This window comes from Manis pentadactyla, chromosome 2, assembly GCF_030020395.1.
Source record: "Manis pentadactyla isolate mManPen7 chromosome 2, mManPen7.hap1, whole genome shotgun sequence".
In the NCBI taxonomy this organism is placed as follows: domain Eukaryota; kingdom Metazoa; phylum Chordata; class Mammalia; order Pholidota; family Manidae; genus Manis; species Manis pentadactyla.
The window spans coordinates 181,114,510-181,139,277 of record NC_080020.1 but is presented as its reverse complement, the minus strand read 5'-3'; the positions used below and the strand labels follow the sequence as shown (position 1 = coordinate 181,139,277).

The 24,768-nt window shown below is 50.4% G+C and overlaps 1 long non-coding RNA gene and 1 pseudogene across 2 annotated transcripts in view; one reads left to right on the top strand and one right to left on the bottom strand.

Moving 5' to 3' along the window:
- LOC118915003 (uncharacterized) overlaps positions 1-15,646 on the bottom strand; it is a 28,623-nt gene extending 12,977 nt beyond the window's left edge. Inside the window, exons 1-2 of one of the 2 annotated variants that reach the window (XR_008995828.1) lie at positions 15,524-15,646; positions 7,870-7,942 (exon numbers count right to left, since the gene is read on the bottom strand). This is a non-coding gene — a long non-coding RNA (uncharacterized LOC118915003). Of the gene's footprint in view, positions 1-7,869; positions 7,943-14,648; positions 14,901-15,523 lie in introns of those variants that run through there. The other variant, XR_008995827.1, reaches the window with a different exon arrangement.
- LOC118915042 (dual specificity calcium/calmodulin-dependent 3',5'-cyclic nucleotide phosphodiesterase 1A-like) lies at positions 98-2,306 on the top strand (annotated as a pseudogene).
- Positions 15,647-24,768: the final 9,122 nt, after the last annotated feature.

Below are 24,768 nucleotides of genomic sequence, written 5' to 3'. Positions count from 1 at the left end.
AATGCACCCGTGTTTAGTGCAGCACTTACCTTCAGAAGAGTGCATATCAATAATACCTTAATAAAAAAAATTGTAATAAATAAATGCAAGTTGTTGTGCCCTAATGCACACTTGGATGGTGTGCACATGAGGAAGTGTGCCACAGACCAGGTGATCAAATGGCAAAAAAATATCACGTCCTTTGTATCCAATAATGGTTGCTTGAATTTTATTGAAGAAAATGAAGTTCTGGTTGCTGGATTTGACTGAAAAGGTCATGCTGTTGCTGACCTTCCTGGACTCTGCTTTAAGGTTGCCAAAGTAGCCAGTGTCTCTCTTTTGGCCTTATACTAAGTCGTATGTTTTTTTCATGTGTGGATCATTTATCAGGTCAACCACTAAAGCCCCCCTGCATCCTGCCCTCATGCCTACCGAAGATTATTTTGCAGACTGGGAGACAGATGCAGTAATTAAAATACGGCACACCCCCTTCCGGCCAGAGTGCGCTGGGCGGGCGCAGCATGGAGCAAACGGCCCCTGCCAACGCCCGCCGAGCGGGATTTCCTATAAAGAATTCTACTTGAAATAAATTTGGAAAACACTGCATATTATAACTTCACCTTCCTCCACCGTGCACCAGTCACAGTTAATGTTAAAAACTTGAGAATACATACGAGAAAGAGAAGCAGGTGTTAATACCACTGGAATTTGGCCTTACAAATTATTTACATAATCTGGAAAGTTCCAAACTAATGAGGACCGTAATGAGGCACTGCAGTATAAAGTAATTATCATCTTAGTGGTACAGATATGACTCACTGCTCTTGGTGTAATCTCCAAGAACCAGAACCTCTACTGTAAAGAGAAAAAAGAGTAAGAAAAAAACTTTAGTATAGGAATCTTTTCAACTGTTACAATGCTTCCAGACTAAGATGCTTAGTGAAGCAGCTGCAAAAAAGTGATGTTAATGTCATAGACTTAAAGAACACTGAATATGCAGCATGTGTTGGAAGCTGTTCGTTCATATTGATGAAACAAGGATGTACAGAAAGTCCTATCACATGGTTGGTTTGGCAAGTCAGAAGCTGTCATAATTACATTAAAGGATGTTGATAAATGGTCTTTTGATATACTTGCCTTAAATGAAGCAGGTGGAGAACACAGTCTGAAGCTTATGATTTATGAGCTGTTTACCAGATATGATCTTATCATTTCAAGATTCCTGTTTCTTGCCTAATTGCCTTTTGCAGAAGCTTTAGAAGTTGGTTATAGCAAGTACAAAAATCCTTATCAAAATTTGATTCATGCAGCTGTCACTCAAACTGTACATTACATCATGTACTTCATACAGCACTGGAATTTTTCCTACTGGAAATTTTAGCAATGGCCTTTGCTGCTACCACCCATGATTACAAACATACAGGAACCACAAACAACTTTCATATTCAAACAAGGTCAGATATTGACATTTTGTACAATGATTGCTCTGACCTTGAGAATCACCATGTAAGTGCAGCTTATCATAATGCAAGAAGAAGAACTGATTGTCCTGATAAATGTATCCAAAGATGACCAGAGGGATCTTCGGAATCTAGTGATTGAAATGGTTTTGTCTACAGACAGGTTGGGTCATTTCCAGCAAATTAAAAACATAAGAAATAGTTTGCAGCAGCCTGAAGGGATTGACAAAGCCAAAACTACATCCCTGATTCTCCATGTAGCAGACATCAGCAACCCAGCCAAATCCTGGAGGCTGCACCAATGGTGGACCATGGCCCTGATGGAGGAGTTTTTCCTACAGAGAGCTAAAGAAGCTGAATTAGAGCTTCCATTTTCTCCACTTTGTGATCAGAAGTCAACATTGGTGGCCCAGTCACAAATAGATTTCATTGATTTTATAGTAGAGCCAACATTTTCTCTTCTGACAGAATCAACAGAGAAAATTATTATTCCTCCTCTAGAGGAAGCCTCAAAAGCAGAAACTTCTTCCTATGTGGCAAGCAGACTATCCAATATGAAAGGCCCCATGAACAATGGAACCTATGTCCCAGACTACTCCCTTCAAAGTAGGACCTGAAGAGCTTCAAAAACAACCTGGTGGACATCATCCAGCAAAACAGAGGTGGAACGAGTTAGCTGCACAAGGTGAACCTGATCTTCGTAAGACCGCAGAAGATGTAAAAGCTGAAGAAAAACATGCTGATACACAGTCAAAGGTTTGAAATATCTTAAAGGCTTCTGTCCTTTAAGGTACATGAGAGGTAATTTTATTTTCCAGATTCTGATTGGTGAAGTGAATGTTTTGTAGAGTATCATTAGAGAGAAAGTTTTCTTATTTCAATGCCTTCCTGATCCTTTTAAAAAAATCTGTCTTCCATTTTGAAGCAAAATCTTAAATATTTACTTTTTCAACGAGTTCTTATTTTTCTCACCAATAAAAATTATACTTCATGAGACATTTTAGTCCTTTAAAATAAAGCTGCAGTCCTTAGGGAGGTTTAATACTGACTTATTTTCCCATTTTATGTAAGAAATATGAATGTTTACTCTGGGTGATAATAAAACAAGTATGTATCATAAAAAAATGTGCATGTAATTTCTCTACTTTTGTGTGACGCTCATCCTGAAGGACCTGGACTCATCATGGCAGATGTCATCAATGTCTATGATCCTGATTCTATCAGCTGTGGTGAAGCAACTGCAGCCCTGGGAGCGATGAGGGGCTAAAACAGAATTGAGTCTGGGGACCCCATCCTGGGAGCTCTGCCTGCCAGGTCACTTCCCTCATTGCAAGCACTGACTGTTCACCAGGGCTGGTTGCCAAGGGCCCAGCTAATAATTCATTACAGAGGACCATGGGTTGCGGGGCGGGGTGATGGCTTGGAAAGGCTAGATGCCCATTTTGATGATGCTCAACTGCTAACTTCGGACCGCCTAGAGGTTTTCTTGATCACAGATGATTTTTTTGTGAATCCTGATTGTACCCCTTTTGGTCTTCCTTTTCATTTTGCAACCTCAGGTTTCACATGAGCTAACACTGTGTTTAGTACATTCTCCCCTATTATCAAATAGTGATTCTATAGCATCTTACTATGCTATAGAATCAAATGCTAGAGGGGCAGGTGATGGGGGCAGGGACATCTGTTTGAACCCCCAACCCCAGTCCATTAGGAGGTGTTCATTTGGAGGAAGGGCATTGCATTTTGGAGTCAGGAATTGAAACCTAGAGCCAGGTGTTCAGTATTTGAGCCATTCTGAGGCCAGGCCCCTCCTCAGGGCACCAGCTGCTGTCTCCCCGCAGCAGCCCTGGGACAGAAGGATGTGGGGAAGGGCATGAGGAGAAGGCTTGGTTTGGGTGCCCAGGGAGTGATCTCATGTCCAGGCGTGCAGGGCTCTCGGCCCCGGGAACCATCTGTATCTCCTGCCTCACATCCATCACCCCTCAGTGTGTGACTCTGGACAAGTCACTTAATCTCTCTAAGTTCGGTGCCCCGAACCATAAAACATGTGTCACAGCCCCTACTCTACCCACCCCATAGGGCTAAAGAAATAACCGATTATATCCACTGTTGAAAACTGAATACTGAAGTCATCAACTATTATTGTTGATGGGTCTCTTTTCAATTCTGTCAGTTTGTCCCATGTATTTTGGAGCTTTCTTGTTAAGAGCAAAATGTTTCTGATTATCTCCTTAAAGGTTGGACCCATTTTCCTTTCCTTTTTTTTTTTATTAAGGTATTATTGATATACAATCTTATGCTCAGGTTTCACATGAGTAACACTGTGGTTACTACATTCACCCCTATTATCAAGTTCCCACCACATACCCCATTACAGTCAATGTTCATCAGCGTTGTAAGATGCTATAGAGTCACTACTTGTCTTCTCTGTGCTGTACTGCCTTCCCTGTGTCCCCTCTATACTATGTGTGCTAATCGTAATACCCCTTAATCCCTCTCTCCCTCCCTTCCCACCCATCCTTCCCAGTCCCTTTCCCTTCCCACCCATCCTTCCCAGTCCCTTTCCCTTTGGAAACTGCTAATCCATTCTTGGGTTTTGTGAGTCTGCTGCTGTTTTCTTCCTTCAGGTTTTGCTTTGTTCTTATACTCCACAGATGAGTGAAATCATCTTTCTTTCTCTGCCTGGCTCATTTCACTGAGCATAATACCCTCTAGCTCCATCCATGTTGCTGCAAATGGTAGGATTTGTTTTCTTCTTATGGCTGAATAATATTCCATTGTGTATATGTACTACATCTTCCTTATCCATTCATCTACTGATGGACACTTAAGTTGCTTCTGTATCTTGGCTATTGTAAATAGTGCTGCAATAAACATAGGGGTGCATCTGTCTTTTTGAATCTGAGATCTTGCTTTGTTTGGATAAATTTCTAGGAGTGGAATTCCTGGGTTAAATGGTATTTCTATTTTCAATCTCCTGTCCCATAATGCCTGTAGCTGGGGTGACACCAATAACCTCCTGACCTGATGAAAGCAGGGGACTGCCCCTCTGTGTCTGCTCTCTGGAAGAGTATGTACAAAATTGGCACCAGGAAATGGTAGATTTTCCAAATTTAACTTCTTAATTTATCAGTAAACCTTGATGTAAGCTGTGGTTGGTAAGCCTTGTTCTTCAAAAGCTCATCAAGTAATAATGAAAAGAGTGAACTGCTGATACAGCCGCGACTCAGATGCATCTCCAGGGAATTAGGCTAGGCTCAGTGCCAAAAACCAGTCTGAGAAGGTTGTCCACCATAGGGATCTCCCTACAGCACGGTTTCAAAATGACAAATCCCTGGAGATGGAGAAACCGAGGACACCAGGGGGGAGGGGCAGAGGGTGGCCATGAAGAGGCAGCAGGTGGGAGGGCAGGCAGTGGGGACTTAACAGCACTACCTGCAGGATAAAAACCGTGCACATGTGCAGGTAAAGCTAGTGAGTAAACACCAGGCCATCATAGATGGAACGCGTGTCCAGGCCACACTGAGGTCAGCGTCTGGATCCGGTATTATGCTAGACCTGCAGCATGTCCCACTGGGGGAGGGGTGCATGGGACCTCCATGTATGTTTCTCTGCAACTTCCTGTAAATCTATTATGATTTCAAAGTGAAAAGTCAATCAATTCCAAAGAAAGGGAATTGAAACTTCATCAAAGAACTCACAGCCGATGAACTTTTGGAAAGATAATCACCCATTTATTGATCAAATAAATGCCTGCAGTATATTCCTTTCTACCTATACCATGGGAAGGGATTTGGAAAGACCAAGCAGGCTAGGGGGTGACACACCTGAGGGATATTTCCACCTGAGCACATATCCACCACCAGCAATTCCACTCCCAGAAACCGGCCCCAAGGGCACCACAGCACACACCCCTGAGGACCCAGAGTCCTCTGCAAACACAGACTGTGTGTCAGATTTTTGACCTGGACACGTGTTTCATCTATGATGGCACAAACCCAGACAGCTTGGGAGAAATTAAAAATAGGAAGGCGTTTCCTTTGCACTGTCAGTGAGCACTGCCTGACCATTCCTGTGACCTGGGCCCCACAGCCTGGCAGAGGGTGTCACTTGGCGATCCGTATCACAGGGGTTCCCAATGGCAGGGGGTGGTGGTGGGAGGGATTATTCTCATCTTAAAGGCTCCCAGCCCAGGTAACAATCAGAAAACCTGTCTTGCGCTGCATCATCTGCCTTTGTTTTCAAAAAATGGCGTCAGAGAGGCATCAAAGACAGTCTAGGCAGACCATGAGGCCAGACTGCCTGCAAAACCCCCCTGCTTGGTGGAGACCCCTCCTGCTGCGTGCGGCCTGGGCTGATTTTCTTGTAGAAAGTGCCCTCTGGAATGAACTTAAGAGAAACCCAGTTGACTTACAGGAATATTAAACACTAGACACCAAGACGTTCCAGGAGGCGTGGGGCAGATCGTGGCTGGCAGCCACCAGCGCTGATAAACGGTGGTGCCTCCAGGAGCCAACACGGCCCATCTGGGAAGAGGGTGACCCACCTTACTGATGAAGAAACTGAAGCTCAAGCTCAGAAAGGGGTTGATTTCCCAGGCCTGTCCTGCTGACAGACCACCGAACCCACCGTAGTCCTGCAGTTTTCAGTTTCACCAGGGAGGAAGTGGTGAACAGAGCTCAGAGCTGGGAGATGCCCCCGAGGAGGCCATCCCAGGAGCTATGGCTCCTGGGTCTGGGTCTGGGACCCTTCCCCCAAGAGCCCAAGGCTGTGATCACACTGCATCTTATAAAGCTCTCACACACCCACGAGTCTGAATCCTCTGCGCATGGGGCAACACCCATTTTGAAGACAGGGAAACTGAGACTCACATTCATGCCTGTCACAACTGAACAGCCTGCCTCGTGCCTGGGGTGGCATCAAAGAGGCCTTTCAGCTCAGGTCTTAGGACTCCCAGCACCTTATGCCACACCCTACCCCTGGCATTAACTGAACTGGGGGAGGGATTCCCCAGCTGTGTGTTCAGGACGGGGGCTCCCAAGCTGAACCAACTGCACTGTGTCCCTCATGGACAAGAAAACCCAGCCCAACACAGGCGGACAAGGCAAAATCCTCCCCATCCAAAGTGGTCAGGACAAGGCCAAAGGGGCAGGCTAGAGCTGCAGAAACCATAGGAAATCAGTGTGCAAATGTTCACTGGGGTCCCACTCAGGCCAAGTCAGGCACACACGTGTCCTCAAGAGGCACATTTACCGGGACCACAGCTTTAACTACTTAGGGCTGCTGGCCCCATATGGACACTGGTCAATGAAGGACAACTCCAGTCAAAGGCCCAGGGGTAGACAAAGACACTCCATGCCACCTCTTCCAGGAAGCCCCCCAGGGCCTGACCCTCCACCTGAGGCAAGAAGTGGCAGTGCCCACGCTCTAGGGCCTGTCTCCAGAGTATGTGCACATGTGTGTCAGTGCCCAGGCTCTGGGACTGTCTCCAGTGTGTGTGTGTGTGTGTGTGTGTGTGTGTGTGCATGTATGACAGTGTCCAGGCTCTGGGGCCTGTCTCTGGGTGTGTGGGTGTGGGTGTGTGCACAGGTGTGCACATGCAGGGTGGCCAGTGGGGATTTCCACACCTCAGGAAGGACTCTAGCCAGCCCTGTAGCCAGTCCCTCAGGCAGAAGAGAAGGCCAGCACAGGACAACAGTGGGGGGGACACCTCCAAAGGGGAGAAGAGGTGCGTGAGCACAAGCCATCCAGAGCCCACTGGGTATCCTGATGGAACTCAGATGCTGACTCCAAGGCAGAACCTTCCATCCTGGATCCCAGAGTCACAGGGACCCCAGAAACATGCCAAAGTCCACATGGAGCACCGGGAGGACCTGGAGACTCTAAACCAGCTAGACTCCCCAAGGGGCTCCCCTTAAAAGCTACCAACGGCCAGGGTAGATGCCCCGATGTGCACATGGCACAGAACCTCTCTCTGCCCACAGGCCTGCAGGCTCCACCTCCCTCAGGGTCAAAGCCCAGGTCCTCCCTGCTGCCCACAAGGCCCTGCGTGACCTGTCCCATCCCCACCCTGGCTCCTTTCCCTGCTCCCCCACCTTGCTCACTCTGCTGCAGCCACACAGGCCCCCACACTGCTCCAGGGCCTTCTCAGGGGCTCCCCCAGGTGTCTGCCTCCTTTTGAGCCCCTTGGCTCTGCTCAAGCCTGCCCTCTCCTCATCCTTGTGAGCAACAGACTCCCCCACTCCCAGGCCCAGTCCTCACACGGGAAGTATACCAACCCAGGCCCCTTACCCACTTGCACCCACTTGGACTGTGTGCCGCCCCCCAAACACCTCTTCCTCTGGTGCCCAGTCCGCAAGCCTGCATCCAGCTGTCAGCCCCACCCCACCTTTTAGCTCCCCAGCATGCAGCCCAAGGCAGCGGGTCCTACCCGAGCCTCCAAATTGGGCTCCTGCCAGGGAGGCCGGCTGGCCCTTCCCATTGGCCACCAGCAGAGGGAACATCTGTGGGAAGGGAGAGAAGGCAGTGAGTGTGAGACACAGGCTCCTGTGCCATCAGAGGCCCCAGATGCTGCACCAGCCTGCCATGCCGTGCAGTCCTCCTGGTGCCCACCAGCCACAAGCCCTGAGTGAGCCCCCTCACACAGTCCTAGCATGGGGAGTGGACTAGGCACCCAATGCAACTTATGTGCCCTTAGGAGCCATACAAAGTTACCTTTAAATTCCAACTTATAAAAAATGAGTTTATTTACACTCAACAGGTGGATGACAGGCCAGCCTGAAACCACCTGCCCTGGGCCAGGCCTTGAGGGACAGGGACGAGGACAGGCCGCACTCTGTGTTCAGCAGCTGCCTGGACTGCCCTCACCACACCCCACAAGGGGCAGACATCGGCCTGTCCAACAGAAGGGGAAACTGAGGATCAGAGAGGCAGGAGGCTAAGGGGACCAGGGAGAGGCTGCACCTCCCACACCTCACTGGGTGGTTCTCTGGGGTGCTGAGATACAGATTCAGCTTGGGGACCCAGTGATTGGAAATGGATGCAATCAAGGCTAGAGGCTCACTGGGGAGCAGCTGACAGCCCCCGGAAACCTTCCCTCAGTCAGCCAGGTGGTGAGGGCACGGTGTCTATGAGTGTGACTTGGAGTGGCATCATGAGCCCTGAGAAAGACCCAAGAGGTAGGGTCTTGCTCCTATGCCCCATTCTCCAAGTGGGGAAACTGAGGCCCTATGCTCAACTGGGCCTGGCAGGTGTATGAGCAGAGGCTCTCAGGAGGCACGGAGCCCAGGCTGGAGGCAGGATCTCTCAGGGGCGTGGCTGTGCTCATTCAACTGGTCCAGCCCCCAAAGGGCCCCATCTCTCAGGTGGGCCTCTCTCCCACTGGGGAAACGGAGGATGGCACTAGGGGAGGCACTGGGTGAGCCAAGGCGAGGACTGAGGGGCCCCGGGCTAGGGCTTAGCAGCCAAGCCTCTGCCCATTATCTGTTTTGTCCCATATGCACCAGGGCTCTGCTGACGTGGCACTTGCCACTGGGGGCACTGGGCCGTGTCCTGTGGATGCCATGGGCCTCGTGTCAGCCAGACCAGCCGTGAACACCCCCCACAAGCCTCAGTTTTCTGGAGATGGGCTCAGGGTCCTGACCACGTGGGCTTCTCAGGCAGACAAGGCTTCCACATGTACTCAGCTGAGGGGTGCCAGGACCATGGCCCAGATGGGTTGGCCGGGACACAGGTAAGTGCCCACCCACAGCACTCTCCATGCATCCCTGGTCCCACAACTCAGGGAACTGGTGCCCACCACACCTTTTTGACCCCAGGGCCAGGCCAGATAGGGCTTCACCAGAAGGTGAAGTTTGCTGTGTTTGTTCTGACACTTGCCTCTTCTACTTTACCTGAGTTTGGCCCACCCCGAAAAAAGCAAGTTGTTTTAAAGAAACAAAGGAACTCTGTTTTTCTGCAGCAGGTGGGAAGAGGCAAAGGACAGATGGGGGCTGAAATGGGGGATGCCTCCGTGCCCCTGACTTGGCAGGCCTCTCTGCTAGAAATAACAAAAGGGGAATGGAAATCTCCAAGGGGAGACCCTGGGCATGTCACTCCTCAGCCTCCGGTTCCTCATCTGGGAAATGGGTCACTAGCTCTGAGCTGGGGAGACGTTGGAACCCTCTGGACAGAAGGGGGAAGGGGACAAGGGATCGTGGGCTCTGGGATGGCAGAGGCTGAGGCATCAGGTCTGAACCTGTGCCCACTGCAGGCCACCCCTGTCCCACAAGTTGGTCTGTTCCAGTCCAATAGTCTGTGACTTGTCAGTTTAACAAAAAAATAATGGAGCCATGGCCGTGGCTACTCACCCAAGGCAGCAAAAATAAAACAGGCTTAAAAATACCAGTATGGCCCTTCCGGAACCGCAGCCCTGCTGTCCCATGGGCTGTTTCTCTGCAGGGTAGCTGAGGTCATTTCAGTCTGGAGACTTGTTTTCGACAGACCTGGGCCTCATATCAATGGAAGATCAATCAGACTCAAAGCACTCTCCCCCAACCTGTTTCAGCCAAACTGGGGCTTGCTGGGGAGTGTGGGGGCAGGATTTAGGGACTCATCCACACATGGAGTCCTGGGGCTGTGAGGAAAGGCTGACAACCCGACACAATGGCAGGTGGTGCAGGGCACAGGTGGGCCTTCTGCCCCTTGGGGCATGCCCCAGCTTCCTGGGGGACCATGCTTCTGGCCTCGCTGGGCCCGTCTGAGCTGACTGGCCTCTAGAATCCAGCACACTCTCTGAACCTCCCTGTGCTCAGCTGGGACACAGAGACTGGATCAAACTGCCTGTCAAACACATGGAATCCCTCCTCCATGGCCCACCTCCCCCAGCAGTAACTCTGCCAGTTACAAGGTGGTGGCTGAGTGTTGCCCACAGTGGATGCCCACCCTCCTCCTGCCCCCAGAGCTGCATAACTGAGGCATCAGACTTCCCCCATCAGCGTCTCTGCCCTGCTCGCTGAGAGTCCCTACACAGGTTGGTGTGGCACTGGGCACCCTTTTGCGTTCACCCTGGAGCAAGTAACCCTCATCATATGCACTTCACAGATCAGAAGGAGAGCTGCAGCTGCCCAGAGCCAAGCTGGGGAGGAAGCGTGGGAGGCTCCAGGCAGCCTCAGGTCCCCCATCTGTAAAGGGAGAGACTGAACCCATTCTGCACCTGGGCGAACACTCGGGGTGACAGGTGCCTTTGCAAGCTGATGAGGGCCTGACACTGCACACTGCCATGGGGGTGTTGGTGTGCCCGGCAGAGCATACCCCAAGCCCTACTTGGGGACCCCTCCCACACAGGTGTTGGGGGCTGGGCTGTTTTCAGCAGATGCTCCTTTCCCAGGAATCCTGGGCATCTCCAGGCCTGTGGTGGGTGAACGCAGAGAGTGGAGACAGACCACCAAGAAACAGGCAGAGAGCTTTGACTGGCTGTGGCCGAAGTGGACAGATGGGGAGTGGGGGAGTTGGCTAAAAGGCCCCTCTAGGACTGCCGTGAGGGTCTGGGTCTGCCCAGACTAAGCTCCATCCTGACCCTGGCGGGGTGGGGGCAGAGCAGCCAAGATTCAGGGGCTTGGGTCCCTGTTGACCCTCTCCCCTGAGCCCTCAGAGTTTGAACAATAGGGAGGGTATATATTGTGCATGCATATAAATTCCCTAACTCTCTCTGTGACCAGCAGGGAATCAAGTTGCAAATTTTTAACTGCGTGCAGGGCAGGAGCAGCCCTCCCTTATTACTTCAGCACCCGCCCCTCTCTCCACCACATCTCGCATTTCCAACCACCCGGGGCTTCCCACTGGCCCTGCCCCCAGGAAGACTGATGGGCAGCCTAGGCCCCGCCTCAAGCTAAATTTGGAAACCCCTCCACACCCTCCCCTGCAACTGTCACGGCATGTTGAAGGCATGGGCACCCCCAAATTCAAAGCTAAAGAAACACTCAAGGAGAAACATCTTCCCTGCTTCACGACTATAGGGGGTGGAGGGGTGCCCTGCGTGGGGACCCACCCACCAAGCTTCCTTCCACCTCCCATGAAAAACAACCTAACTCAAGAGAAATCAGGAAAACAATTCCATTCACAATTGCATCAAAAAGAATAAAATACCTAGGAATAAACCTAATGAAGGAAGTGAAATACTTATACCCTGAAAACTATAAGACATTCTTAAGAGAAATTAAAGAGGACACTAATAAATGGAAATTCATCCCATGCTCTTGGCTAGGAAGAATTAATATTGTCAAAATGGCCATCCTGCCTAAAGCAATCTACAGATTCATGCAATTCCTATCAAAATATCAACAGCATTCTTCAACGAACTGGAACAAATAGTTTTAAAACACATATGGAACCACAAAAGACCCCAAATAGCCAAAGCAATCCTGAGAAGGAAGAATAAAGTGGGGGAGATCTCACTCCCCAACTTCAAGCTCTACTACAAAGCCACAGTAATCAAGACAATTTGGTTACTGGCACAAGAACAGACCCACAGACCAGTGGAACAGAATAGAGAGTCCAGATATTAACCCAAATGTATATGGTCAATTAATATATGATAAAGGAGCCATGGACATACAATGGGGAAATGACAGCCTCTTCAACAGCTGGTATTGGCAAAACTGGACAGCTACATGTACAAGAATGAAACTGGATTACTGTCTAATCCCATATATAAAAGTAAACTCGAAATGGATCAAAGACCTGAATGTAAGTCATGAAACCATAAAACTCTTAGAAAAAAATATAGGCAAAAATCTCTTGGACATAAACATGAGCAACTTCTTCATGAACATATCTCCCCAGGCAAGGGAAACAAAAGCAAAAATGAACAAATGGGACTATGTCAAACTAAAAAGCTTCTGTACAGCAAAGTACACCATCAGTAGAACAAAAAGACATCCTACAGTATGGGAGAATATATTCATAAATAACATATCCAATAAGGGGTTGACATCCAAATTATATAAAGAGCTCACACACCTTAACAAACAAAAAGCAAATAAGCCAATTAAAAAATGGGCAGAGGAGCTGAACAGACAGTTCTTCAAAGAAGAAATTCAGATGGCCAACAGGCACATGAAAAGATGTTCCACATAGCTAATCAACAGAGAAATGCTAATTAAAACCACAATGAGATATCACCTCACACCAGTTAGGATGGCCAACATCCAAAAGACAAACAACAACAAATGTTGGCAAGGTTGTGGAGAAAGGGGAACCCTCCTACACTGTTGGTGGGAATGTAAACTAGTTCAACCATTGTGGAAAGCAGTATGGAGGTTCCTCAAAAATCTAAAAATAGAAATACCATTTGACCCCGGAATTCCACTCCTGGGAATTTACCCTAAGAATGCAGCACCAGTTTGAAAAAGACATACACACCCCTATGTTTATTGCAGCACTATTTACAATAGCCAAGAAATGGAAGCAACCTAAGTGTCCATCAGTAGATGAATGGATAAAGATGTGGTACATATTCACAATGGAATATTATTCAGCCATAAGAAGAAAACAAATCCTACCATTTGCAACAACATGGATGGAGCTAGAGGGTATTATGCTCAGTGAAATAAGCCAGGCAGAGAAAGGCAAGTATCAAAGGATTTCACTCATCTGTGGAGTATAAGAACAAAGAAAAACTGAAGGAACAAAACAGCAGCAGACTCACAGAACCCAAGAATGGACTAACAGTTACCAAAGGGAACAGGACTGGGGAGGATGGGTGGGAAGGGAGAGATAAGGGGGAAAACGGGGCATTACTATTAGCACATATAATATAGTGGGGGTGTGGGGTGGGGGAGGAGACAGGAAAGGCAGTATATACAGAGAAGACAAGTAATGATTCTATAGCATCTTACTATGTTGATGGACAGTGACTGTAATGGGGTATGTGGTGGGGGGACTTGATAATAGGAGGAGTCTAGTAACCATAATGTTGTTCAAGTAATTGTACATTAACGATATAAAAATAAACAAACAAACAAAAAACCAATCCAACTCAGAAAGGAACAAAACAACCCCAAATTGTCTTATTGTCGTGGTGTATCCAGGAATTATTTTTAAGCAACTTTGAAAAAATCCCTTGCCTCCCACCCCTACCGAGGCGTGTGTGTGCGTGAGAGACAGGGGCAGTGGGTTTAGCCAGAGTTGGGTGAGGGCCTCCAGATAAAAAAAAAAGGAAAGCAAGATAATTACAGACAGAACAATGTAACAATGTGCAAAGAAGTCCCTATGGAAACTCTGATAAGCATTATGCAAAGTCAAGGTCACATTAATTCTCTAGGGTAAAGATATCAGACTAGGAATAGAGACATTTTCAGTAAGATCAGTTAAAGCTCAGAAGGCCAGGAGCCACTTGGCCTGGAATGTTTGGGTCTTCCGCAAATAAAGAAGGGTATGCAGCATAACCCGTGACTGTGAGACAGGAACCTTGAGTGTAGTCAGAGTAGGGTGAGGGCCTCCGGGAAAAGCAGGGCGGAATATTTACAGTCAGCAATGTAACAGTGGGCAAAGAAGTCCCCATTGAAACTCTGTTAAGCATTATGCAAAGCCAAAGTCACACTAATTCTCTAGAGAAAGATACCTAAGAATATAGACATTTTCAGTGAGATCAGTTAAAGGTCAAAAAGCCAAGAGCAACTTGGCCTGGAAGATTTGAGTGTTCTGCAAGGGTATCAGCATAACCCGTGACTCTGCTGTCAGCCCTGGCAATCAGACTACGACCCGGCCCACCTTGACAGGGCAGGTGATGCAAGTCCACACCCCTAAGTCTTTTTCATGTTCTCGAAAAATGCTCAACTGCCTATAAAACCCCTTAGACAACGCACCACTACGGGCTCTCTTGTCCCCTCCTGGCATGAGCCGGGAGCTCTGTCCTTTCACCTTATCTCTAAATAAAAGCCTTCACCTTGCTCTCCTACCTTGAGTGTTTGTTTGTGAAGCCCATTCTTCGGCTTTGTGAACAAGAACCCCGGCATCAGCTTCACTGTAAACAGCCCTAGCAAACAAACAACCCAGCCCATCCTGGGGGCAGGGCAGGTGGTACAAGTCTGCACCCCTAGTCCTTTACTCACATTCCTGAAAATCCTCAACCTACTAAAAATCCTCTAGACAACGCACCATCACAGACTCTTGTCCCCCGAGCTCTGTCCTCTCACTTTCTAAATAAAAGCCTCTACCTTGCCCTCCTACCTTGAGTGTTGCGAAGTTCATTCTTCGGCTCCGTGAACAAGAATCCCGGCATCAATTTGGGGGGTCCCCAAAACCAGGTTTTCCCCCGCGTGGGCCCAGCGGCCTCCATCCCAGATTGGGGGTGAGGAATCCACCTGCCGGGCCCCAGGCCACCCTCAGATACGCGCGCAGAGCACTGGGTCCTGCACACCCTGCGCAGCCGCTCCAGCCCTCGGGGTCCCCCAGAGGGTGGGGGCGCGGGGGCAGCCACGAGAACCCCCGGAAGCTGCCAGAGAAAGCGTTTCCGAGGTCAGGGAAAACCCCACTTCAGAAGCGGAGGAAGCCCACGCTTTGCCCACGAGAGGCCGGCGGGGTGTGAAGCGGTTGCCCGGCGCGTCCCTCTCCCGCCGAGTTTTTCTTGTTTGGAGGGCATGTGAAACTGACTTTTTTAGGTATGAAACCGAACTTTTTTGTGGGGTATTTGAAACCGATTTAAAGATAGACTTGGAGCAGAGTGGGAATCGCTGAAACGGGCTTTTTAAGAGACTTGGGAGACTCGCGGGGCGTCGCGAGGACTTTGTAGGACTTCGCGGGTGTCTGAAGCCACTTGGAGCGCAGGGAGAGGGGGCCCGGGGCCTCTGAAGCTGGGGCGCCGCGCGCTGCACGCCCCGCCGCCGCCTCGCCCGCGGTAACGCGGCACAGATGTTCCCTCCGCGCCCGGCCCCGGCCGCCCCGCGCAGACAGAGGCCTCTCCCCCTTTCCGCGCCGTCCCAGCTCCGCGCCCACGGCCCTCCCGCGGGGGACACACCGGGACCCCCGCCCCAGCTTCCCGGCTCGCGCGGCCGGCCCGGCTAGCTTCGCACAAAGCGGCGGCCGCCCCGCCCGGCCCCGCTCACCTGCTCGGCGCGGCCCAGCCCGCAGCGCCGGGGGACCGCGGCATCGACAACCCGACAACGGGCGTCCGCCGGCCCCGGGGCGCGTGGGCGCGCCTACCTCCCGTCCCCCCGCGGGGCCGTGCGTGGAGGTGGCGTGCGTGGAACCGCGGTGCCCGCGCCCGCGTCTGGGCTCGTCCGGCCTGCTTCGCCCGCTGCCGCAGCCGCTGCTGCCTCATCTTTCTGCAGCGAGGAAGGAGGAGGAACTCTCCGAGCGTGGGAGGCCGCGAGAAACGGTGAGGGTGCGCTTTGGAGTTTGATACGGCTTGGTGGTGTCTGGAGTTCCCGGGTCGGCGCCCGGTGCTGGGTGTTGAGAGCGGGCATCCCTAGCCCGGAGGGATCAGGGCCATTCTGCCTGCAGGACGATGGAGGCGGGCCCTGCTTCAGGGTCCGAGAGCTCAGCGTGGAGCCCACGCTGAGCATCTGACTTGCTGGTTGCCTTTGCCTATCTGGGCCTCAGTTTTCTGATCTAGACCTGAGTTTGGACCGAACTTGTCATTCGCAGTCCCTGTCTCTACTTAGGTCCAGAGGTACCCCCACTGCCAGGGCTCCTCAGCTTCCGAAAACCACAGACCCTGCTGAAGGGGAATAATAACAATTACTTAGGAAAATAGCACCACCTTTCATGTGCTCCTGCGTCCGAGGTGTCTCCACAAAGCCACAGTCACTTCCAGGCCTGAAGGGAGACCACCATTCCCCCTGGCCCTAGGCGTTCAGGCCTCGGGGCGCCTCCTTGTTCAGGAACCTGCCAGGCACACTCCCTGCTCCGGGCCCTCGTTCATGCTGCGCCCTATGCCTGGAATGCCCTTCCACCCCCACCTGGAGCTTGTGGATTTCCCCAGCTCAGTACCAGTTGCCAGCCTGCCCCAGGTGTGGGGCTGAAAGAAGAGTGGGGGTCCTGGGTAGACAGCTGAGGGAAGAAGACCCCAAGGAGAGGCAGAGGGCTCAGGGGGCTCCCGATAAAGCCACAAACCCTTTCTGCTACACCTGAAGTAGCCCAACCCTCGCCCAGAGAAACCCCCGTGGGTGGCAGGCTTAGGGAGGGAGGTGGGGATCTGTTGGTCTGTGTTGGAACCCCTCATCCCTCCAGCCTCACTGTGGCCTTGGGCAAATTTTTGTGCCTCTCTGGGCCTCAGTTTCTTCATCCGGAAAAAGGAAGGGCACAGTTGTGAGGACAGAGTAGGTGCTCACAGCCACTGCCTGCATCCCCCCACCTCTCCCCGCTGACAGGCCTGGGTCCCTGCAGGGAAGGCCCCCTCAGTCCCCAGCCCTTCGCTGTAGCCCAACCCTGACCCCACATGTCAGTGCCTGTTCCGGCTTCGCCCAGGCTGGGGGGATTTCTTGAGGACCAGGCTGGGGCTGAGGCCTCCTGGGGCAGCCAGTACCCTTGCTCACCAATGCTGAGGGTCTAAACTACAGAATCAGGTCAGTGTTCTGGGGTGGCTCTCAACACACCCACAAGAGGGAGGAAAAGATCCATTCATGGGCCGTGCAACTACTGAGCGCCAACTGAGTGCCAGGTTTAGTGCTGGGCATGGGGTACAGTCCTGCAGGCTCAGAAAGCTCCTCCCTGGGGCCCATTCCACCCTGGGGCTCACACCTGGCAGCAGGCCCTCCCGGCACCCACAAGCCACCATTGTCCTTCCTGGGGAGGCCTGGCGTGGGGCTGAGTCACCGGGCAGAGCAGCCTCTGAGGGCCCCCACTGGCCACCAGCTCTGCCCAGCCCCGAGGCCTGGGTTCACCCTGCAGGGCCCTGGCATGGGGGCAGGCAGCCAGTGGCTAGTGCCAGGGGCCCCTCCAGGGCAGCCCACAACCCACCCACCCCACCTGCCTGACTGTGGCCTTTGTTCTCTTCTGGGTGCCTGCCCACCACGGGGTTGGGCAGACAGGAGCCACAGGCCTGCCTTCCGGCCTGTTGCTTCCTCCTTCCACCCAAGCCACACTTACTGTGTGCTGCTGGCTGGGCCCTCCCAGGAGGGAGATCACCCTATTTCTGGTTGTGAAAACTAATGCCAGGGACAGACTTCCAACAGAAGCTGGAGATGGTGGTGGAAGCTTCTGGAAGACAAACACGGTAGATGTAGAAGGCACGGTTGTCCAGAGAGAATGTAATGGGCCTAGTACTTCAGGACCACACACCTGACGCCCATCTTCATTTGTCTCAAAGTGGTGCCTTCTCTGAGGGTGAGAACAGACCCCCCCACCTCCCAGCTCCTCCCTACTTTCCAGAAGCCCTGGCAGGAGGGAGAGCCCTAATCACCTGAGCCAGACCCCCACACAACCATATTTCAGCCACGTGGAGCCCAGGGCCTCTTGGTCTGTTCAGCACCCCCATGGAGGGGCCTGACCCTGACTTGTACTTGTTCATCAGGACCATTTCCCCCACTCCCCTGCTGCCTGGGTGGGTCGTTCTTCCTGACTTCTGGGAGAGAGGTTTCTATGGAGCCTGCTGGTTGGCCTGGGGCTGGGGTCTCCCTAGTTATGGAACTGGGGTTCGTCACCCTCCCCAGAGGTGGGCATGATGCAGGAGCTGAAGTAGCTGTACCACTGGCTGCTCCCCAGGCCTGACCTCTTGGCTCTTGAAGCTGTAAGACAAGGATGGGAGGGGACCCAAACGGGCTCTGTCCCTGTCCCTCTACCCGGACTTGTCCTGGGGAGCCAGTGGGACAGGATAGCTGGGTGGGGACTCTGAGAGTGACTGGAACCCCAGCCTCATGCATGTCTCCTACTGCCTGGGCAGCAGGTAGGGAACCAGAAGGGGCTCTGAACACATCCCACTGGACCCCGACCTCACTGGGGTGGGTCCCTGGGGCAGTGACTCTTGGGTGTGACCAGTGGGATGAGTCCAGTCAATGGGCAAAGAGGGACAGAACTCTGGATGGGGGGCTACGGGGGTGTATTTACAGACCAGGGAGGCCCAGGCAGCCAGAATCCTGAGAAGGAGGGGAGGGAGCCAAGGTCAGGGTGAGGAGCTGGGCCTTCTTGCTGCCAGCACTGAGGAGCCATGGCAAGGATCTGAGCTGGAGAGGGACATGATCCCTGTGACCGCTGAGCTGGGCGGTTGAAGGGAGGGGTCATCAGGGGAGAGATGGGCTGGCCGTGGGGACGCTGAGCCAGTGGGCTGGGGTCAGGCTTGTGGGACAGTTGGAGGCTCACCCACCTGGTGGGGTGAGGAGAAGTCCCCTATTGTTCTGGGTGTGGGGCTGTGGACAGGGGCATCAGTGGTGGTGCCTGTCTCCAAGCAGCGACGTCTTAGGGCTAGTGATGGGAATGAGTGTGGCTCAGGTCCCAAGGGACAGAGCCAGGCCAGGCCAGAAGTAGATGAGTAACAGGGGCAACAGTTGAGTGAATGAAAGGAGCCCCAAGCCCAGGCTGAGCCCCCAGCCCTGGACTGAGCCCAACCACACCGAACCTCTGCCCACTGGGCCTCCACCGGCCCCACCCCTCCGAGGATGGCCCTTCTGCCCTTGACCAAATGCCCAAAGCTCCTGACTCAGGGCCCTTGGGGCCTGCCCCACCACATTCTGGGGCGGCCTGTGCAAACATGTGGTGCCTCCCCAACAGGCCCTACAGGCACTGTCCATGCCAGTTCCTGAGGTGGGGGCAAGGGACAGGGATCCTGGCCAGATTCCTGCTGCCTTCTAACCCACCCACAGGACAGGCCCGCTGAACTCTAACCACCCTGGGGGCAATCCCCTCCTCCTCAGGAATCCCCAGCACCCCTAAGCAGGAGGCAGCAGGAATCACCCCATTGTTCAGACTGGGAGACTGAGATCTGAGGCCAGCTAGGACCTATCCCTGGTTGGTCCACCCTCCTAAGAACCTTCACCTGCTTCCTGGTACCTTCCAGAAGTTGGGGAAGGGGATTCTGGGCTGTCAGCACCTTGCCACACTAAGGAGTTTGGGTTTTAGTCAACGGTGTGGGGAAAAGCCAGGAGGGTGACATGGTCTCCTTGGGGTCCTAGGGGCTTAGCCTGAAACTCTCCAGGCTAGAGTGGGTGGTCAGGAAGAGGGCACAGCAGGGGCCGAGGCTGGGGGTTGGCACAAGGGATCGCAGGCCATTGCCTGGCTATGTGCTGAGGGCTGCTTGCAATGGCAGTGGCATGGATGCCAATCTTGGATGCCCTTTCTGGAGCCAGGACCCTGAGCCCAACCCCCTTGCAACCTCACCAGCCTTCATGTGCCCACCACCCACTGCTATTCCTCCCCTTACCTGTGAGTTTCCAGGCCTTTGCCCTGGCTGTGCCCTCCTCCCGGAGCTCCCTTTCTCTCATTGTACCTGGCTATCCCCTCCTCATCTTCCTATAGCCCTCAGCTTGGGTGCTGCTTCCTCCAGGAAGCCCCCCAGCCCTCTGAGCAGGCCAGAGCCCACTGCCCATGTGGTAGCTCCTCACTTCTCACCATTTCTGGTCATCCTCTCACACGTACCAGATAAACAGCCGCCACCCTCCCCACCCACCTGCCAGGGCAGGGACCTCGGCATTCTCATTCACAGTTACTCCACAGGCATGGCCCGTAACTGTAGGCCTGGAGCCTGGCACTGAAGTCAGGGAAAATGTGGCTGGGCTCCTGGTTCTCAGGGACAGGTTTGGGGTCTGAGAGGTGGGGGCTCCAGGAGAGGAAACAGAGCATGAGTCCCATTCCCAGCCCGTTGGCCCAGCTTGTTGACAGAACTGGGGTAAAGCCCACATCTCGGCTGTATAACCCTATACACAGGCTGCCCCTCTTAGGCCTCAGTTTCCCTTTCTGAAATTCAAGGGCTGGGCTAGATCATCTTCCAGGACCCTACAGCTGCTGACATCTTGCTTTCCTATGTATCTCACTGGTTCTGTGAGACAATTATGATGCCTGTTTTGCAGATGGGGAAACTGAGGCACAGAGGGACACACCCATTCAACCAAAGCCACGTGACTGGGCAGTAGACCCAGGCAGGGTTCTGTGCTGGGACCACCCCAAGGCAGGGTGTTTTTGCCTGCTTTGCAGAAAGGGCAGGTGGATGGGGATCACCTGGGCACTGGCTTTGTGCCTGGCACCATGACATACTTTTAATGTTCAGCATCTCCTGTGACCTTCCTTCATCCCAGCGAGTGGGAGGCTCTGACTGGCCTCATTTCTTAGCGGAGGAAACTGAGGCCCAAAAGAGTCAGCTGTACGGGTTCCCTCCTGGCTGGCACTTGATGTGGCTCTGCTGTGTGTTTGCAGAGAATATTTTCAATAAACAGGTTGCACAAATAGATCATCCGAGAGGCCTAGGGAGGGAGACAGGCTCTGTTCGTCCTCTCAGGGCTGAGGGCCAGCCCTCTCTGGGTCCTCAAGTGTCTAGGCTCAGGCCTGGCCCCAATTTGTCCATGTGAAGGTGGGAGTTTTCAAACAGCTGGTGGGGAGTGTGTGTGAGGCAGGATCTGTGGGCGGGAGGTACCTGGACTCAACTGAGCTCCCTATACTCCTGGCATTAGAGGAGTCTCCAAAAAGGCTGGTCTTACATCCTCCACACACCTCCTTGCACTCTCTGTGGGTGGAAAAGGTACAAAGCCTGGAGGTATAAAAGGAAAAAAGTATTCTAATTAGACTACATGAAAAATACATGCTTCTGAATTGTGACAGACCTACCTATGAGGTTTGATAAGATAGGACAGCTGGGGAGAAAAATATTTACAACATTGTAACAGAAGGATTTGTATCCTTCACATAGGAAGAGTTTCTGTAAATCAATAAAAACAACCAAACAGAAAACCAGGCAGAGAAATGAACATGCAAGAAGAAATACAAATAACTATTGGAAAGAACAGAGAAAAAGAAGCTTAAAGTCACTCGTGACAAAAGGAATGTAAAATCTGCAAATGAGAAGCCACCTTTTGTCCTAACAGTTGGCAAAACAGTAAGATTGGCCACGTCCTGTGATGGTAGGTATGGGACATTTATTACCATAAAGAAATTCTGCATGCCTCAACTCCACTCCAATTCCAGTCTTTCTGCTAATAAATATAATAAAAAGTGTAGTGCAAGAAGGGGTGCTTATTAGAACATGGTTTGTGACAGCAAACACTCAGAAACAACCTGTGTCTAGCAAGAGGGATGTCTAAAAGGATTCCAACATGGCTTTCCAAAGAATACTGTCCTTGCCTTACAGCAAATGGGTTTGCATGTGCATTCTGAATGAGAAAGATGCCTGAGGTGTACTGTTCAGATTAATACAAGTTGGGGACCTATGGTACCATTTTGGGGATAAAGTTGTTTTTTTGTTTTTTTTTTTAATTAAAAAAAAATTTTGCTATCATTAATCTACAATTACATGAAGAAAACTATGTTTACCAGGCTCCCCCACTCACCAAGTACCCCCCTGCACACCCTACTACAATCACTGTCCATCAGCGTAGCAAGATGTTGAATCACCACCTGTCTTCTCTGTGTTGTACAGCCCTCCCCGTACCCCCCCCACAACACTGTTCATGCTAATCGTAATGCCCCCTTTCTTTTTCCTTGCCCTTATCCCTCCCTTCCCACCCATCATCCCCAGTCCCTTTCCCTTTGGTAACTGTTAGTCCATTCTTGGGTTCTGTGATTCTGCTGCTGTTTTGTTCCTTCAGTTTTTCTTTGTTCTTATACTCCACAGATGAGTGAAATCATTTGGCACTTGTCTTTCTCTGCCTGGCTTATTTCACTGAGCATAATACCCTCTAGCTCCATCCATGTTGTTGCAAATGGTAGGATTTGTTTTCTTCTTATGGCTGAATAATATTCCATTGTGTATGTGTACCACATCTTCTTTATCCATTCATCTACTGATGGATATTTAGGTTGCTTCCATATCTTGGCTATTGTAAACAGTGCAGCGATAAACATAGGGGTGCATATGTCTTTTCCTAACTGGGCTGCTGCATTCTTAGGGTAAATTCCTAGAAGTGGAATTCCTGGGTCAAATGGTATTTCTATTTTGAGCATTTTGAGGAACCTCCATACTGCTTTCCACAAGGGTTGAACTAGTTTACATTCCCACCAGCAGTGTAGGAGGGTTCCCCTTTCTCCACAACCTTGCCAACATTTGTTGTTGTTTGTCTCTTGGATGGTAGCCATCCTTACTGGTGTGAGGTGATATCTCTGATGACAAGTGATGTGGAGCATCTTTTCATGTGTCTGTTGGCCATCTGAATTTCTTCTTTAGAGAACTGTCTATTCAGCTCCTCTGACCATTTTTTAATTGGATTATTTGCTTTTTGTTTGTTGAGGTGTGTGAGCTCTTTATATATTTTGGATGTCAAGCCTTTATCAGATCTGTCATTTATGAATATATTCTCCCATACTGTAGGACACCATTTTGTTCTATTCATGGTGTCTTTTGCTGTACAGAAGCTTTTCAGCTTGATATAGTCCCACTTGTTCATTTTTGCTTTTGTTTCCCTTCCTGGGGAGATAAGTTCATGAAGAAGTTGCTCATGTTTATGTCCAAGAGATTTTTGCCTATGTTTTTTTTTTCCTTGTCTATACTCCTCAGGCTTTGAAATATCTAAGATTTTACTGTCATTCTCACAAGTACTTTTTGATGTGTTTATTCTTTTCTTTTCCCCCTGGCATTTATATGATTGCAAGTCTTTTTTTCTGATGTACTAATGTTGAGTATTTGAACTTAACAACAAAAAAAACATGACTTGTGATGCAGATGAGTAGGCTACTTGCAAATAGGCACAGTTAAGAAATAATTTCTTTTTTTTTTCCATGGCTGCAGTTTCTTTTTTTTTTTTTGTATCATTAATCTACAATTACAGAAAGAACATTATGTTTACTAGGTTCCCCCCTTCACCAAGTCCCCCCCACATACCCCTTCATAGTCACTGTCCATCTGTGTAGTAAGATGCTGTAAAATCACTACTTGTCTTCTCTGTGTTGCCCTCCCCGTGCCCCCCACGCACTATACATGCTAATCGTAATGTCCTCTTTCTATTTCCCCGCTCTTATGCCTCCCTTCCCACCCATCGTCCCCAGTCCCTTTCCCTTTGATAACTATTAGTCCATTCTTGGGTTCTGTGATTCTGCTGCTGTTTTGTTCCTTCAGTTTTCCTTTGTTCTTATACTCCATATATGAGTGAAATGATTTGGTACTGTCTTTCTCCGCCTGGCTTATTTCACTGAGCATAATACCCTCTAGCTCCATCCATGTTGTTGCGAATGGTAGGATCTATTTTTTCTTATGGCTACATAATATTCCATTGTGTATGTGTACCACATCTTCTTTATCCATTCATCTGCTGATGGACATTTAGGTTGCTTCCATATCTTGGCTATTGTAAATAGTGCAGCGATAAACATAGGGATACATCTGTCTTTTTCAAACTGGAGTGCTGCATTCTTAGGGTAAATTCCTAGAAGCGGAATTCCTGGGTCAAATGGTATTTCTATTTTGAACATTTTGAGGAACCTCCATACTGCTTTCCACAAGGGTTGAACTAGTTTACATTCCCACCAGCAGTGTAGGAGGGTTCCCCTTTCTCCACAACCTTGCCAACATTTGTTGTTTGTCTTTTCGATGATGGCGATCCTTACTGGTGTGAGGTGATATATCACTGTGGTTTTAATTTGCATTTCTCTGATGATTAGCCATGTGGAGCATCTTTTCATGTGCCTGTTGGCCATCTGGATTTCTTCTTTAGAGAACTGTCTATTCAGCTCCTCTGCCCATTTTTTAATTGGATTTTTTTTTGCTTTTTGTTTGTTGAGGTGCGCAAGCTCTTTATATATTCTGGATGTCAACCCTTTATTGGATCTGTCATTTATGATTATATTCTCCCATACTGTAGGATACCTTTTTGTTCTATTGATGGTGTCCTTTGCTGTACAGAAGCTTTTCAGCTTGTTATAGTCCCACTTGTTCATTTTTGCTTTTGTTTCCCTTGCCCGGGGAGCTATGTTCAAGAAAAGGGCACTCATGTTTATGTCTAAGAGACTTTTGCCTATGTTTTTTTCTAAGAGTTTTATGGTTTCATGACTTGCATTCAAGTCTTTGATCCATTTTGAATTTACTTTTGTGTGTGGGGTTAGACAGTGATCCAGTTTCATTCTCTTACATGTAGCTGTCCAGTTTTGCCAGCACCATCTGTTGAAGAGACTGTCATTTTCCGATTGTATGTCCATGGCTCCTTTATCGAATATTAATTGACCATATATGTTTGGGTTAATGTTTGGAGTCTCTATTCTGTTCCATTGGTCTGTGGCT